This window comes from Coptis chinensis, chromosome 4 (assembly GCF_015680905.1).
Source record: "Coptis chinensis isolate HL-2020 chromosome 4, ASM1568090v1, whole genome shotgun sequence".
Taxonomy (NCBI): Eukaryota; Viridiplantae; Streptophyta; class Magnoliopsida; order Ranunculales; family Ranunculaceae; genus Coptis; species Coptis chinensis.
This window is the reverse complement of record NC_141459.1, coordinates 63,019,232-63,034,279: the sequence shown is the minus strand read 5'-3', so window position 1 is coordinate 63,034,279 and position 15,048 is coordinate 63,019,232.

Here is a 15,048-nt window from a genome sequence, read left to right as displayed (position 1 = left end):
CATAAGTTCTAGAGTTTCTTTTGTCAAAGTGTTCTCATGTATATAGTCATTATCATAGAATCTGGAACTCACATGATAGTCAGGTGGATGGTGATGTGGTTTGAATTAGTCATCAAGATGGGCTTTAGCAATTGGTTTTGTTATAGCAACACCTTGTTCCTCTTTTTGGTTGGGTTCTGGACTGGTAGGAAGAATATTAGTCTCAGATGTGGTATCGATTAAAATAGATTGGAGAAAACAGAAGGTCTTTGCTATTTGCTAAATTTGTATTGTTTGCTCGACAATTGCCTTATAAAGTTAGTTTGTGATAGATGGTGGAGTTGGATATGAATTAGATATGGATGGTGATGTGAATGGTAATGGGCTTTGGGTGAAACCGCACTCTGACTGACCATATGGATACATGAATGGTGGCTGACTATCTGTGGTGGAATTCCATGAATTGTCTACATGATTAGAAAACTCTGGGGTGTATTAGGTACTAAGGAAATTTGAAATTATAAGGTTTTTCCATAGTATACTCAATCTCGGCATATGATGTGCATTGAGACGCCGAATGATACAGACTACCACAACAAGAACATGGTTTTGGGTTTGCATTATAATTCAATGACGGTTGTGATGCATATTGATAAGACATGAATGATTAAACAAGAATGATGCACAATTTGCAGAAATTCATTTGTGACGAAGTTTTTGAAAAGTTTGCATGCATTGTCTATAGATTAGAAACTATACCCTGTTTGAATTTAACAGTGGGCATGAAACTGGGTTTTGGGAACTACACGTGTTGAGGGAGAAGATCACAACTTCACCAGATGGTGTGCCACCGAGAATCTCACCCACGGTATTTTTGAGGGAGGGGAGTGAGGAAGGTGGTTGGTCCACTGGAATCTTGTAGTTTACTACTCTATTTGTTCGTGCTAAATGTTTGTCCTGATGGACGTGTCTAGATTGGCTCTGCTTGATTGATTTTATCTTCTTAGTTTGGTCTATGTAACAAACATTTCACACAACGTCCGTTCTAAAGTGGGGCTTAATCCCACTTTTTGTTCTTTTAGGGCTCGACCGGTTTAGCCTTAGCATTAATATAAAGACGAGACTGAAACGTAAATCACACAATCATCTAGGCATGCTTAATAACACACAAGTATCCTCTTACACTTTGTAGTGAGGACGTTTAGAAATTACCGCCCAAGGTGTGCGCACACGACCCTTGGGGTGAAGGCGACGTGGTGGGTTGACGAAGTGTTTGGTGTCTTGCATGTTAACCCACCATTCGAGCTTTTCCTTACAGTTACACATTTAATCTAATAAGACCCACAAGTCAGGTCGAAATGTTGGCAAAGCCAATAAGTTACAATTGATTGCCTTTATGGGCCTAAAACAAATTTGCCTTCGTGGGTTTAAAACTATGAAAGTGGTAAACACGAAATTTTAACTATGTTTAACTAATTAACTATTCACTAATGATTAATTAAATAAAATATGTAAAATCTCATAAAGTGTTAGTCAAAGATTGGAACTTCAACCCCCAAGTTAGGTTGAGATGCACGAACGAGATGTTACACTATTCGCCTCGCACATCCAACCGGTCATAGTTGGTTGAATCCCCAACTCTTAGTAAGTAAATTTAAACCAAAAGACTAAACTTCCAAAACTTAAATAATTTTGTATTTATCCTAATTCATTTTTTTGTATTTTGATTTAACAATATGATATCATCTTAATCTAATCATGCATAAGCAACAATTAATAAAAAATAAAACCTAAACATGCTACTAAACTTAATTTTAATATTTAAGCTTTTTAATGGATTAGTAATTCATTTTAATTAATAAAAACTTTTAATATTAAAATTGCTTTTTTATTCGAAGTTTTGGTTTTGAAAACTTAAAACATTGCAAATCTATCAAGTTTTTATCTACTAACAATTAAATTAAAAAGACTAGGGGGAATTAAAGTAGGCTTACACACGAAGATTGTGAGCCAACAAAATCTTCATCTGAGAAAATCGAGGCGGAGCGCGGGTTAGGAGAGGCGCGGACGCATGTCATAGGCGGACGCGGGTGTGTGTCTAACATATGTGGTCGCCTTTTGTGCATTGTGCGTGTTCTTTTTCTTCATTTGTGCTCATTTTTCGACATCAAGTTCTGATGATTCGTCTCGTGCTATTCTCGGGCACCATTTGCGCATAAATGTGCTAGAAACATACGAAAACGAAACATTAGTAATGAAATCAATAAAAAAAACTAAAAAAATATGAAATTAAGAGTAAGTTCAATGAGTGTTGCTTTTCTCCGTCTTTCTCTTCCCATTTGAATCCATGACGGTGGCGCCATTTGACAATGTTATAATTGTGGTGTGGTTTTTTTTTTGTTCATCTTAAATTCTTATGGTGGGAGGTATGGTTTGATGGATAGAAACAACTTTCTCTACTATTTTCTAGTCTCTCTTACTATTTTGTTCTTAAGTTTTAATGGTGAAAACACTTGTTCTTATCTTAAACTTGTTGAAATCTTAAACACATTCAATAGAGAAATATGGAATGAAATTGGTTTTTATGATTATCTTACTCACAAAGTTATACTAATTTGAACTTTTCAAATGAGTATGACTTGTGTTTGTGGGATTAAATCAATATGAGATAAGTAGAGAAAACTTGTGTATAAGAGAGGATGAAAAATTTCTATTGAAAGAACTAAGAATTTGTATTGAAAGATTAAGAACTTGTATTGAAAACACTAAAGCTTGAATAACATAAAAATGGAAAACAAGTAAATAACAAATTAAATTAAAATATTTAATCTATTCCTAATGACCAAAGATTAGCTCTAGGGTAATGTTCTTTCTCTACAACTTTGGTTTATATATGACACCTAATTACATCTTTGCCCCTTCTAGAAACAACCATGTAGGCTTTTGACCTAAGCCCATGAAATAAAATTCTTGATTTTGGCTTTAGGTCCCTGAGTCCATAGCTTTTAGCCTTGAGTCCTTGAGTCTTTGACTTTGATAGTTGACTTTTACTTTCAGACACTTTTGCTCCTAAGCTAGAATCTTCCCAAGCAGCGTAAATAGCAAGCTTTTTTGCGCTAAAATGCACGTATTAGGAATATCCATCCTAAATGGCTTGTATCCTGCAAACGGTAGCAAAAGTTATAAGTTGTCTGTTCATTAAGCATAAAAAGGGCATAATTAAAGTATTGTAAAGATAATAAAACGCACATTTGGGGACTGATCACACAACTTCAACCAATTGATTAACTTATCCTAATATATAAATATACTTATTATTATTATTATTATTATGTTACATTTATAAAAACAAGGTTTAATACACTACTCTATTACAAAATCCAAATCTGTAGTTGAAATCATGAGATTAAGTAGACCTGGCTATCAAAAAACTGTGCCATTGTTGCTGGATGTGGGTGGGCGGTTGAAGGCTAGTCAATGCCCGGTTGCGAGTTGGTCCATCCGCGGTCACCTCTCCGATTCTGGTGAAGTTGTCTAGGTTTTCGTCAGCAGCTCCAGCTCCACTCCAACTGTTTAACCACGTACTTGGATTTGAAACAAAATAGATCAGTAATAAAAAAAAATGAAATAAAATGACAAAAATGAAATAAAAATAAGAAATGAAGATGGTAGAATGTTGCTTCCCTCCTTAGAGCTCAACCATGAATCTAATCTCCTCCAATCCATGATGGCTACGCCATTTGTTTAATGTAGAAAGTGGGAGTGTTGTGAGGTTCACCATAGAATGTTGGAGATGGATGAATGGGAGTTTAATGAAGGGGGAAAGGTAGTTATTCCTTAAAGTGCATAACTTGGTTTGTTTGTAAAAAGGAAATGACTTGGATTGAAATGATGATTGAATGAAACTAATGAAATGAAACTTGGCTTTGAATGAAAAGCATTGAACAGAGATTGCAAAAACACAAAAACTTGAATGAAAACTTGTATTGAAGAGCTTGAATAACAACTTGAATTGAAAATTTGTATTGAAGAACAAAAAGAAATAAAGCAATAAAAACTTGAAGGTAAAGGACTTCAAATGAAAATCTACACTACTCCTACATGACTATAGATTATGTCTAGGTGCTCTCTCTCTTCTCACTTTTTGGTTTATATGTTACACCTTTTCCAAGTTACAGATTTTCCCCCTCCCTTATATTTAAGCCACCTCATGAGTTTGCTTTATGCTTTCTCTAGATATAAGACACCTCATGAGTTGCTTTTTCCATTATGTTTTATGCTTTTACTTATGCTTTTGGTTTTCTTCTTTAGCAAGTTTTGGTTATGCAAGACTACTTTTGATTAAAGGTCATAAGCTTCAGTCTTTTGGGTTTGGGTCCTTGACCGCTGACCATTCATTTTTAATTTGACTTTGACTTTGACTTTTACTTTTTGGCATTTTCTCCTGCAAGCTAGAGTCTTCATAATAAGCATTAATAGAGCTCTTTTGGCGCAAAATGCATCTTTTACGATAAATGATCTGAAAATGCATATAACCTGCAAATGGCAGTAAAAGCAATGAGTTGTCTGTTTATAAAGCTTAAGAAGGACATATTTGCAGCATTGTAATGGTAATAAAATGCACATTTAAGGTCTGATTAATGACCTTCATTAACCCTCCACAAGGGAGAGTTTTAGCTAATGATCCAAGGATTGATGAACTAAAGAAGAAGAGAGATTAAAAGAACACAACTGAATGCACATATATTAAATGCTACACATTTATGCCCATATTTATATTAAGTTGTCTAGTTAATTGATATAAGTTCCTTTGATTAGTTTTTTATGCAGTGCAGGTTCTTGCTGAGAAGTACCTAGATACACATGATGGTGTCATCAAAGTCTGAAAGTGTTGTTAGTGGAGGTGAAAGCGCGTGCGCTTAGTTTACCCTTCTGATAGGCGCACACGCACTAAGGGCTTTTGTTTGGGCTTCTGAAAGTGTTCCTATTACTGATTGTTTGCATAGTGGCAAATTTTTGTGGTCTCAAGCTGCGGAGGAGAGTTTTCACGTGCTCAAGACCAAATTAATTTCGGCCCCAATCCTTAAATTGCCTGACTTCTCTTCTCCTTTTGAAGTCTGTACGGATGCGTCGAAAGTTGGTGTTGGCGTTGTTCTTAGCAAGGGTAATCATCCCGAGGTTTATTTTAGTGAAAGTCTCACTGGGGTGAAACAGAATTACAGTGCTTATGACTTGGAATTTTATGCTGTTGTTCAAACTCTCAAGCATTGGCGGCACTATTTAATCCACTTGGAATTTATGTTATACTCTGACCATGAGGTCCTTAAACCCATTGGTAATCAGGATAATGTTAGTGCCCGACAACCACATTGGTCCAGTTATTTGCAGGATTTTACTATTGTTTTACGTCACAAATCTGGTGTTCAGAACCGTGTGGCTAATGCACTGAGTCGATGTTCATTCTTATTGGTGTCATTGCGCACTACTGTATTGGGTTTTGATTCCTTCCCTGATCTATATCCGACTGATGCTTATTTTGCTCCTATCTTGAGTACCATCCAGGAACGTCAGTTATCTACATTTTCTTTACAGGACGGTTTTCTGCTGAAGGGTAAGCGCCTTTGTGTTCCTGACTATAGCCTCCGTCTTTTTCTCCTTACTGAATTACATAATGAGGGTCATTTTGACTGTGACAAGACTCTCAAACTTTTATCTGATTCATATTTCTGGCCATCTTTGGGCAAGGAGGTCTAGAATTTTGTTGCTCGTTGTTAGGTCTGTCAGGTATCTAAGGGACATGCTACTAATATAGGATTGTATATGCCTCTCTCAGTTCTCACTTGCCCTTGGTGTGATATTATTATGGATTTTGTTCTTGGTCTCCCTCGTACTCAATGAGGATTCGATTATATTTTTGTAGTTGTGGCTAGATTCTCTAAGATGGCTCACTTCATTGCCTGCAAAAAGACTATTGATGATGTCAATGTTGTGCAATTATTTTTTCGTGATGTTTACCGTTTGCATGGCTTACCAAATTCCATTGTTTCTGATCGTGACACACGTTTGCTTAGTCATTTTTGGCATTCTTTCTGGAAACTATTGCACACTGAGTTGAAATTTAGTAATGCCTATCATCCACAAATTGATGGTCAGACAGAGGTCCTTAACCGTTTTTTGGGTAATTTATTACGTAGCTTGATTGGTACTAAAGTGAAACAGTAGGATTCTTCCCTCGCACAGGCCAAGTTTGCTTTCAACAGATCGGTTAATCGGAGTTATGGGTTTAATCCTTTCCAGCTTCTTTACAGGTTCAATCCTCGGTGGCTGCTGATCTAGCGCCTGTCCCTATCTTACACCATGTTCATGCTACTGCCACTGAGTTGATTCAGAACGTTATGGATATTTATACTGCTATTCATTCTAATCTCTTGGAATCTACTACTAAGTACAAGACTGTTGCTGATTGGCATCACAGACATGTTGAGTTTGAGGTTGGTGACTTTGTTTGGGCGGTCCTCACTAAGGATCGTTTTTCTGCTGGTGACTACAATAAACTGAAACACCACAAGATTGGTCCTCTTGAAGTAGTTGAGAAGATCAACGCCAATGCCTATCGTTTCAATTTACCCAGTCATATTCAGACTTCGGATGTCTTCAATGTCCGACATCTCATACCATTATGTGGTGATTCTTCTAACGATGAGGATGATTTAAATTCGAGGACGAATTCCTTCCATCCAAGGGGGAATGATGCAGTGCAGGTTCTTGCTAAGAAGTACCTAGATACACATAATGGTGTCATCAAAGTCTGAAAGTGCTGTTAGTGGAGGTGAAAGCGCGTGCGCGACTTAGTTTATCCTTCTGACAGGCGCGCACATGCTCAGAGCATTTGTTTGGGCTTTTATGCGAACAGTCTTTTGTTCCGTTTGTTTTTGGTAGGATTGGTTCGGTGAAATTACTGCTTGTTTGTTTTAGGTTTAGAGCGCCTATTTAAAGGCTTAGGAGAATGGTGACGATTATTCATTGATTTTATAAAAGTTATTTCATCGTTTCTTGGTTAAAGAGCGATTATTTGATTGTTTGTGAGCTAATGCACTTAGTATTACATTAGTTTTACAGAAATCGACATGAATGTGACGAAACGGGTTGAGACCTGAGCTTTTAAAAGGATTGTAAAATCCTCATGGTTTGGATATAGAAAGAATGCTCGGTACGAGTGTGAAAATAACTTGATGATGACTTCCTGAAGCTATTGTGAAAGTTCAAAGTTTTGTAGCCAAATTCAGAGGGTGCCCACCCTCTATTATGCCTAGTTTGAAGGGCGCGCACCCCTCTTTCATAATTCGCATAGAAATAGTAGATGAAAGTCCTGATTCGCATGTAGTTTAAAACTCAAATTAGATAGTTCCAATTGGAGTTAAACACCGAAGGAAACCTTCCTAAATCAGTTCCAACTCTTGCATGCCCTAAACAAAACACCTCTATATACCAATCAAAACCAAGATTGAAGGGAGCCTCCTAAATACAGAAAATAAAAACAATGGAAAAGAGAGAACATGAGAGAGCCCGAGAGTAGAAGAAAAGAGAGAATTAGAGAAGGACCTTACTAGCAATAAAACAAGCGATTAATATAGTGGAGAGGTCGAGAGTAGGAGCTGGATTTATTGCACTATTGGAACATACGAGTTGGACAAGAAGACACCACAACAGGATTTCGGTTTTGTTTTTGGCTTCTTTCCCCTCGATTTTTATTGTTCTATATATTATGTCTAGCTAAATTCCAAGCTAGGGCTTATATGAAACCCTAGACTTGCGTAGGTTTTTGAGGTTGAATTGGTTTATTGTTCTCTGAGTTAGAATTTAATGATAAAACTTGGTTGATTTCTCTGATGTTAATTGGATTACTTTCATTAACTATATCTTGGTGTTAAATTTCATGTCTTAACTAGTTAATAGTTATATTATTCTCTTGTTGATGTAAAAGCATCGTGTCTACATTTAATTAAGTGTATGAAAAGTTGTGCTATAAAAAAATAAATTTTGCTAGGGATTTATATAATTGTATGCTGAAATTCAGTCACCACTATTTGTTAGAATTGTTAAGAGTTACACGTTCACATCTTCGAGTAAGAAAGGGTTACCTTTCCCACTTGCTACTCGTAATAAGAAGAGAACTTTGAATTATTTGAACTAAGATAATCTATCATGGTCTACAGTGGATTCGAATGCCTTATTAGTATTTTCTCCATTGATAGTTAAATTCTATTGCTTTCATAGAATATTTTAATTAGATTTATTTAGTTATTAGTAATTCAACTTCCATTCAAGACAGCATTATTCGGATTAGGTTAAATATTATTTTAGTACTCAATTGTCCCAAACACGCATTCTCTATGGGATCCACCTCGTATTTGCGTACCTACTACAATAGACCTTGTGCGCTTGTGAATATTATTATAAAGTGGGGTTTAATTAGTCTATTTATTTAGACCGGTTAAAATCCTATCAACAACTAATTGAATTGAGAGAAGAAGATAAATAGTTAATTACAATTATGGAGAGAACTTTATTAAGGACTACAAGCTTTTCTCTAAACTAAAACTAATAATGAACTACGAATGGAATGCTAACTATGTGAATGATTCAAGAATTCCTATCTCTTTTCCAAATAAAGAAAATGACACTTGTATGTGCAGAAAACTCTCCATTATTTATTCTAATGAAGAGTTTTATCTCCATTATTTTTCACCATTTACTCATGTTAGGTCCTTGTTTTGTGGCAATTTGTCCTGTGCCAATAATTTTCCTTGACTTTGTTCACTTGCTCAATAATGGAGAAACTCAATTGGGAGGGTTCGCGTGGTGGGATCCACGTTCTTTGACCAGTGGTGGGTCTGGATGTTGATTTTTTATAAAGTCCCTTCCTTATGTAGAGCTCGTCACACTGATCGTTTTGACAATTCACTTGCTGAAATCGGAGTCCAGGTTCAAAAGATATGATTGTCGGAAGTTTGATGATTTTTCTGCACATTAATCCTATTCTTACCTGGAAATATCCTGTTTGAGTTCCAGAGCGTTAGTCAGGCTTTGTTGAGCTTTACATGTGCTAAGTAGGAATACTTCAGGTACCATAGAAACACTATTCTATGCTTAAATACTAGTTTTATCATCATTTTTATGTTGACTGCGAAAACCTGTGAAAGTAGAAAAATATAATTATTTAACGATTATTAAACATATAATTAACCAAAATGTTGTGTCTCTTTGTGGTTTTATATTACAGTTTTGGGTGCTTATCAGGCAACAATCAAATATTAATTAAAATTAATTATTATAATTGGAGTCTGTAATCTTCATTATTTTTAAAAATTCCACCTTGATCTAGCAATAGTAAAAATCATTATTTTATGTGCCCATCCTTATTTTGACACCCACACTTACATTTATGCCCTTCACCGTACTGTTATTTATCATTTTATCTCATTCTTTCATCTAAAGGTTCAAATACTAAGCCTAATTACAATATGTATGTACATAATATTATCCTTTTATACTCCTACCACAATACGACACGTGGCGCTATAGGGCAAATCAAACATTCTTCACCACCAATATGAGCATGACATGTGGTAGTATATAACTAAGTTTAATAACCAAGTTAGCTCCAAAAATGTGTTGAAGGAATAGAATTGCTTTAACAAATGACCTCAATGGAAGTAGTTGTCTAGGAAGTTCATCTAAAATTCTCAATAATGCCATGCAAGCTTTAAAAGAAATTAAATTCACATGACTTATGGAAAATCTACATGGCCGGGCATGTAGGTCGACTCTGCTAACGGTCATCCTTCTGGGTAAATTTCACTTTAAAAAGTCTAAAATTTCAAAGTCGATAGAAGAGTCGTGTTTGAATATTTGCATATTTTCAATTATCTACAATTCAAATAGAAAAGTTGCAACTAAAGTTAAAGAGTCAAAATGCTGAAAAACTATGTCCAGTTTGAACCTTATAAAACCAAGAAGATATAAGGAAATTGTCGCGGCACAAATTTATTAGTGTAGAAAGTAAATTCATAGATGGCAAAATGATGTACAATACATAAGTCAATCGTCTAAAATTCAAAATTTTTGCTTCTTGATATATCATATGTTTCCGATTAAAATTCAAGATCATATCATCCTAATTTTTCACTTACAAATTATCCAAAATGAACCAATATATTGGTGTAAGTGCGTAACATGTCAAGAGAAAATATGTTAATTGAATTGAAGATGGAGAGTAATAATTAATGCTTTTTAAGAAACTACCAATTAAACTAACACAAACAACTAGGGTAATTGTGGGGATGGGTATTAATTGCGTTATATGAAAATCAATTATTTTCCGAACAAATTAATAACGAAACTAATTGCGAAACGCTTCATATGTCTCATTGCATATATTTCTCTTCTATATATTGTTAGGAAAGTCTACTCATTGTACCACCACTATACATCACCTTAACTAACAAAAGAAAAGACAGAGATAAAGAGATACATCATGGGAAGCTTCCAAAGTACAAAAGTAATATTTGGACTACTATTTGTTATGGTAGGGTTTACGATCACATCTGCGAGGGATAAAGACTGTCATATTAGTGACCAATGTGGAAATGAACTAGACATAAATTTAGCTGCAAGGAGTTTGAACGATAGTCTTAGTTGTTGCCAAGAAATTATAGTTTCAAATCCGAAGAAATGTTGGAGCCACCTTGTTACTCATCTTGAGAATGAAGAAGATATTAAGTGGGCTCATAGTTTTTGGAACCAATGTTTAGATCTGGTGAACAACAACAAAAACATTGCACCACTTGGCTCCCTTTTGCTTTCACTGGCTCTATAATTATAATTATTAAGGAGAAATCTTTTGATGATGTAATTCTACTTTTTAATAAGGTAAAGTGATAATCATATTCATCTTTCTCGACTCTCTCTCACTTAGTAATCTCTAGGTGGCACAATATTTATGTCTAGCAAGTGAAGAGAATAAGGATGCCGATCCGACATCATAAAGCAATCACTTAGAGTTTACAAAAAAAGAAAAGAAATAATCACTATGGCAATAACCACCAACAAAGAACCTAATGGCTCCATATATCACTGTTGTTGGTTTAGAGTGTTTTTTTCTTTTATTTGTTGCTCACATTCTTTGATCATTCTCTTCTGATTAATAAATCTTGTTTTGTAGTTAAATTGATATGCATGAAATAGTTAAGAGAAATTATAATATTTAAAGGAAGCAAATGTACCCGACCCTTCTATAAATATTAGGGATACCTAATGCTTTTCCAACGCATTTATTATTATTATTATTATTTCAATAAAATGATTAGTTAGCAGATGATATTTACTGGGCACCTAGATTTTATGCCCTTATAGGTTTTTGCAAGGGTCTGATGGCGATAATAAGGGAGAGTCGGAGTAAGAAATTTGGTTAGTGGATCTAAGCAACTTGGTGAAGATATCTTAAATTTCGTTTAAGTTATTTAAGGAATGTAACATAATTTATGAGGTGTAGATAATGACAAGTTATGGAACTTGTAACATATGGAATTTAGTTATGAGTTCAAAACTTCTCCACCCGGGCGGAAAACCTTATGTTTTACATCTCACATATTAATTTGGACATGTGTCCACTTATTTAACACCCAAAATGAAGGCAAGTAATGGAGTTGGTTAAAACCCAAAAAATCAAAATCAAAACAAATCACTACAAAAAGGGGAAATTTTGTTGGGTGCTTATCAGGCAACAATCAAATATTAATTTAATTTAATTTTTGTAATTGGAGTCTGTAATCTTCACCATTTTTAAAAATTCCACCTTGATCGAGCTAAAGTAAAAATCATTATTTTATGTGCCCATCCTTATTTTGACACCCATACTTACATTTTTTACCCTTCACCGTACTGTTATTTATCATTTTATCTCATTCTGTCATCAAAAGGTCCAAATACTAAGCCTAATTACAGTATGTATGTACATAATATTATCCTTTTATACTCCTACCACAATACGACATGTGGCGCTATTGATAAGTGCTCAAAAAGTGTATTTTAACCCTCAGTTATACCTCTTGTTTAGCTATCTTATAGGACTAATAGTATTTGTAAGTTGTGTTTTATGACTTTACAAGTGAAAAAAGAGAGTTTTGCTAAATATTAGAGTTAATAGGGCAAAAAGGAGCAATTTGGAGCATTAAGGATTACGTGGGAGGTCATGGAAAATTTTAAAGAAGGCCCAAGGTTTTGAAGCTATGAAAAGATAGGACTTGGACCTGTTTTAAAGCTTACTTGGAAGCCTAAGGCAAAATGACCCGTTACTTGGACCAAATCCCACAAAAGAGGAATGAAGTATGGAACAAAAGAGGAAAGTAGAGTCATGCGTCTGGGACACATGGATTTATACTGTCCCGTGCATCCAATTGCATGGAACCGACTTAGTTACTTCACCTCTTAATGCTTTTGGAAATGAAGATTGAATCGGAAGGAGGTCAATATGTAATAGGAAATTAGGTCCAAAAGTCCATGTTTTGAACTGTTTCTAGAGCTCATTGTAACCTATATATAAGGAGCACTTCAGTGCCAGTTGCAATTGCCAATTCACATTCAATCATTCTTGTATTCAGAACTTGAGGCAAAGAGAGGTTAATAATAAGATATTCGATTTTCACTAGCTAAGTCTTAATAAATTAATCTCCCTAGTCTTATGATATTCTTTTCTTCTTCTTCCTGTTCTTTCTTCTTGATTTAAAGCTAATTTTGTCCTTCAAGGGAGGAGGTGAAGCTGGTGCTTAGGGTTCGGTGATTCTTCTAGTTCATGGTGTTCTCCAATCAGGTTAGTTCTTTATGTTTGCAGTTATTAGTTTCATTGCCCAAACTAGGGGATGGAAATATATAATAGGGTTTATGTTTTCCAATATTAATATCATGCTAGTGTTCTTTACTTTTCTTCTAGTAGTATAGTTCTTTAGAGTTAGGGAAGTATTCTTTCTGTTGCCCTATAAGGGGTAGCTATGGGAATGGCTGCCTAGGGGATCGAAGTATTCTTTGTGGTTGCCTTAAGTGGTGATTCAATGAATGGTTGCCTAATTAGGAAGTACTCCTTGATGTTGCTCTAGGTAATACATTGAATAGCTGCCTGAGCTTACATTAAAGGAAAGAAGATATTAATAACATAAACATAAGAACAATCTTAAGTAGAAATAAGTGTTAATGAGGTTTCCTCTAAGAAGGCATCACCACTCGTTTGATTGCCCAATTGTAGCATACTTGTGAGAACAACCATGAAGTAAAAGGTCGCGGATCAAAGATATCGGTAGATTCAAATCTCTTGAATTCCTTCTCAAAGAATCAATAATTAGTTTAGTTTAGTTTAATTAGCTCCCCATTAGTTTAAATCCACAATTCCCTTCATAATTTTTTTTAATCTCCTTCTCTCCCCATTCATTCACTTCTTTCACTAAAACAAAATTAAGGGTGTCAAATGGCACTCCTGTCGTTTTAAGTTTGTTTTTGTTTAAGTTTTCTTTCAAGATCAAAACTTTGGATTTGGAGGTAATTTTTAGCTGCATCATCCATACTTTTGTGAAAAAGATAAGCTTGAAGGACATCAAGAAGACGAGATCTACTTTCCAGATTAGTCGAATATTCATTCTTTTCCATTTATTTAGTTAGTAGCATAACATATTAGTTTAACAACATCTTAGTTTAGTCTACTTTCATTCCATGTTAGTTTAAATTGCATTTAGGAAACTTCTTCTTAATTGAAGTTGCCAACCAACAAAGTGAAAAATTGAACTCTATTATTTCTCGCCTAAATCTTGACAAACGGACTATCGTTTGTGGGCCATGGTATCTAAGCAATCAAAGTAATTCACCATAACCTTAGAAGAGACAGCTTTAGACATTCGAGCAAGATAATAGCTGTGAAGCCCAACCCAGTCAAAGAAAAGTAGTTTTATTTCATATAAAAAACAAATTAGAATAGTTCCATATCAGTTTAATTACATTCATATATAGTAGGATAGTTGGTTGTCATTTTTCGCATATCATTTCTTTCTAGTGTATGCCTCGTTATTCCATTCGTCGTCCTATAGGAATGCAACAGCGGACAAGGTCCAATAATCGACTCACAAGGATACAAGACGTGGTTGATACAATGGCCGCACATGAAGATGGAGGTGTTTTGAATCCGAACATTGGTTAAGTTATCCCACCCGTGTAAGCAAATCAAAAGAAGAAGCTGAGCGATTTCTATTCGCCAATCATTGGAGACTCACCCAGCAGTATTGTTTTTCAGAAATAGAAGCTAACCAGTTTGAACTTAGAGCATCAGTAATCTCTATGCTTCCCAAGTTCAATGGTTCAGACAATGTTCAGCCGTATGTTCACATCAACAAATTTCCATCAGTCCTAAGAATCTTCAAGAACCAAAATATCAAAGATGAAAGTATCAAAGAGATTCTTTTTACACTCTCACTTGAAGGTAAGGCCTCTGAATGGTTAACTGCATAATCAATGAATTCAATTAACAACTGGGAGACATTAAGAACGAAGTTTATGAACAAGTTCTACCCACCCCAGACGACAAATGCCATGCAACAAGCCATCAACAATTTCAAAGGGAAAGCGACTGAGGAATATCATCAGAGTTGGGAAAAGTTCAACAATTTGCTCGTCTCATGTCCACATTATGGTTATGATAAGAGCACACTGACTCATTTTTTCTTTTGATGACTTTCTACTATGAACAAGCAGATAATACAGTCAATGCATCAAGGCAAGTTTACATCACTGGATGGGGAGGAAGCTTACAACTTTCTCGAGAATTTAGCTGAAGAAATTCAATAATGGAGTACTGGCAACGAGGATGTAGGTAGAGTGGAGGGGGTGCCAATGCTATTTGGTAACTAATTAAGTTCATGAAGCTCCCGATCAGGCAATGCTATCAATTGTGGCAAGTTTATCAATTGGCCTTGAAACTCTAAACAAGAAGTCTGATAAGTTCTCCATGAATCCTCCAAAAGCGAATAC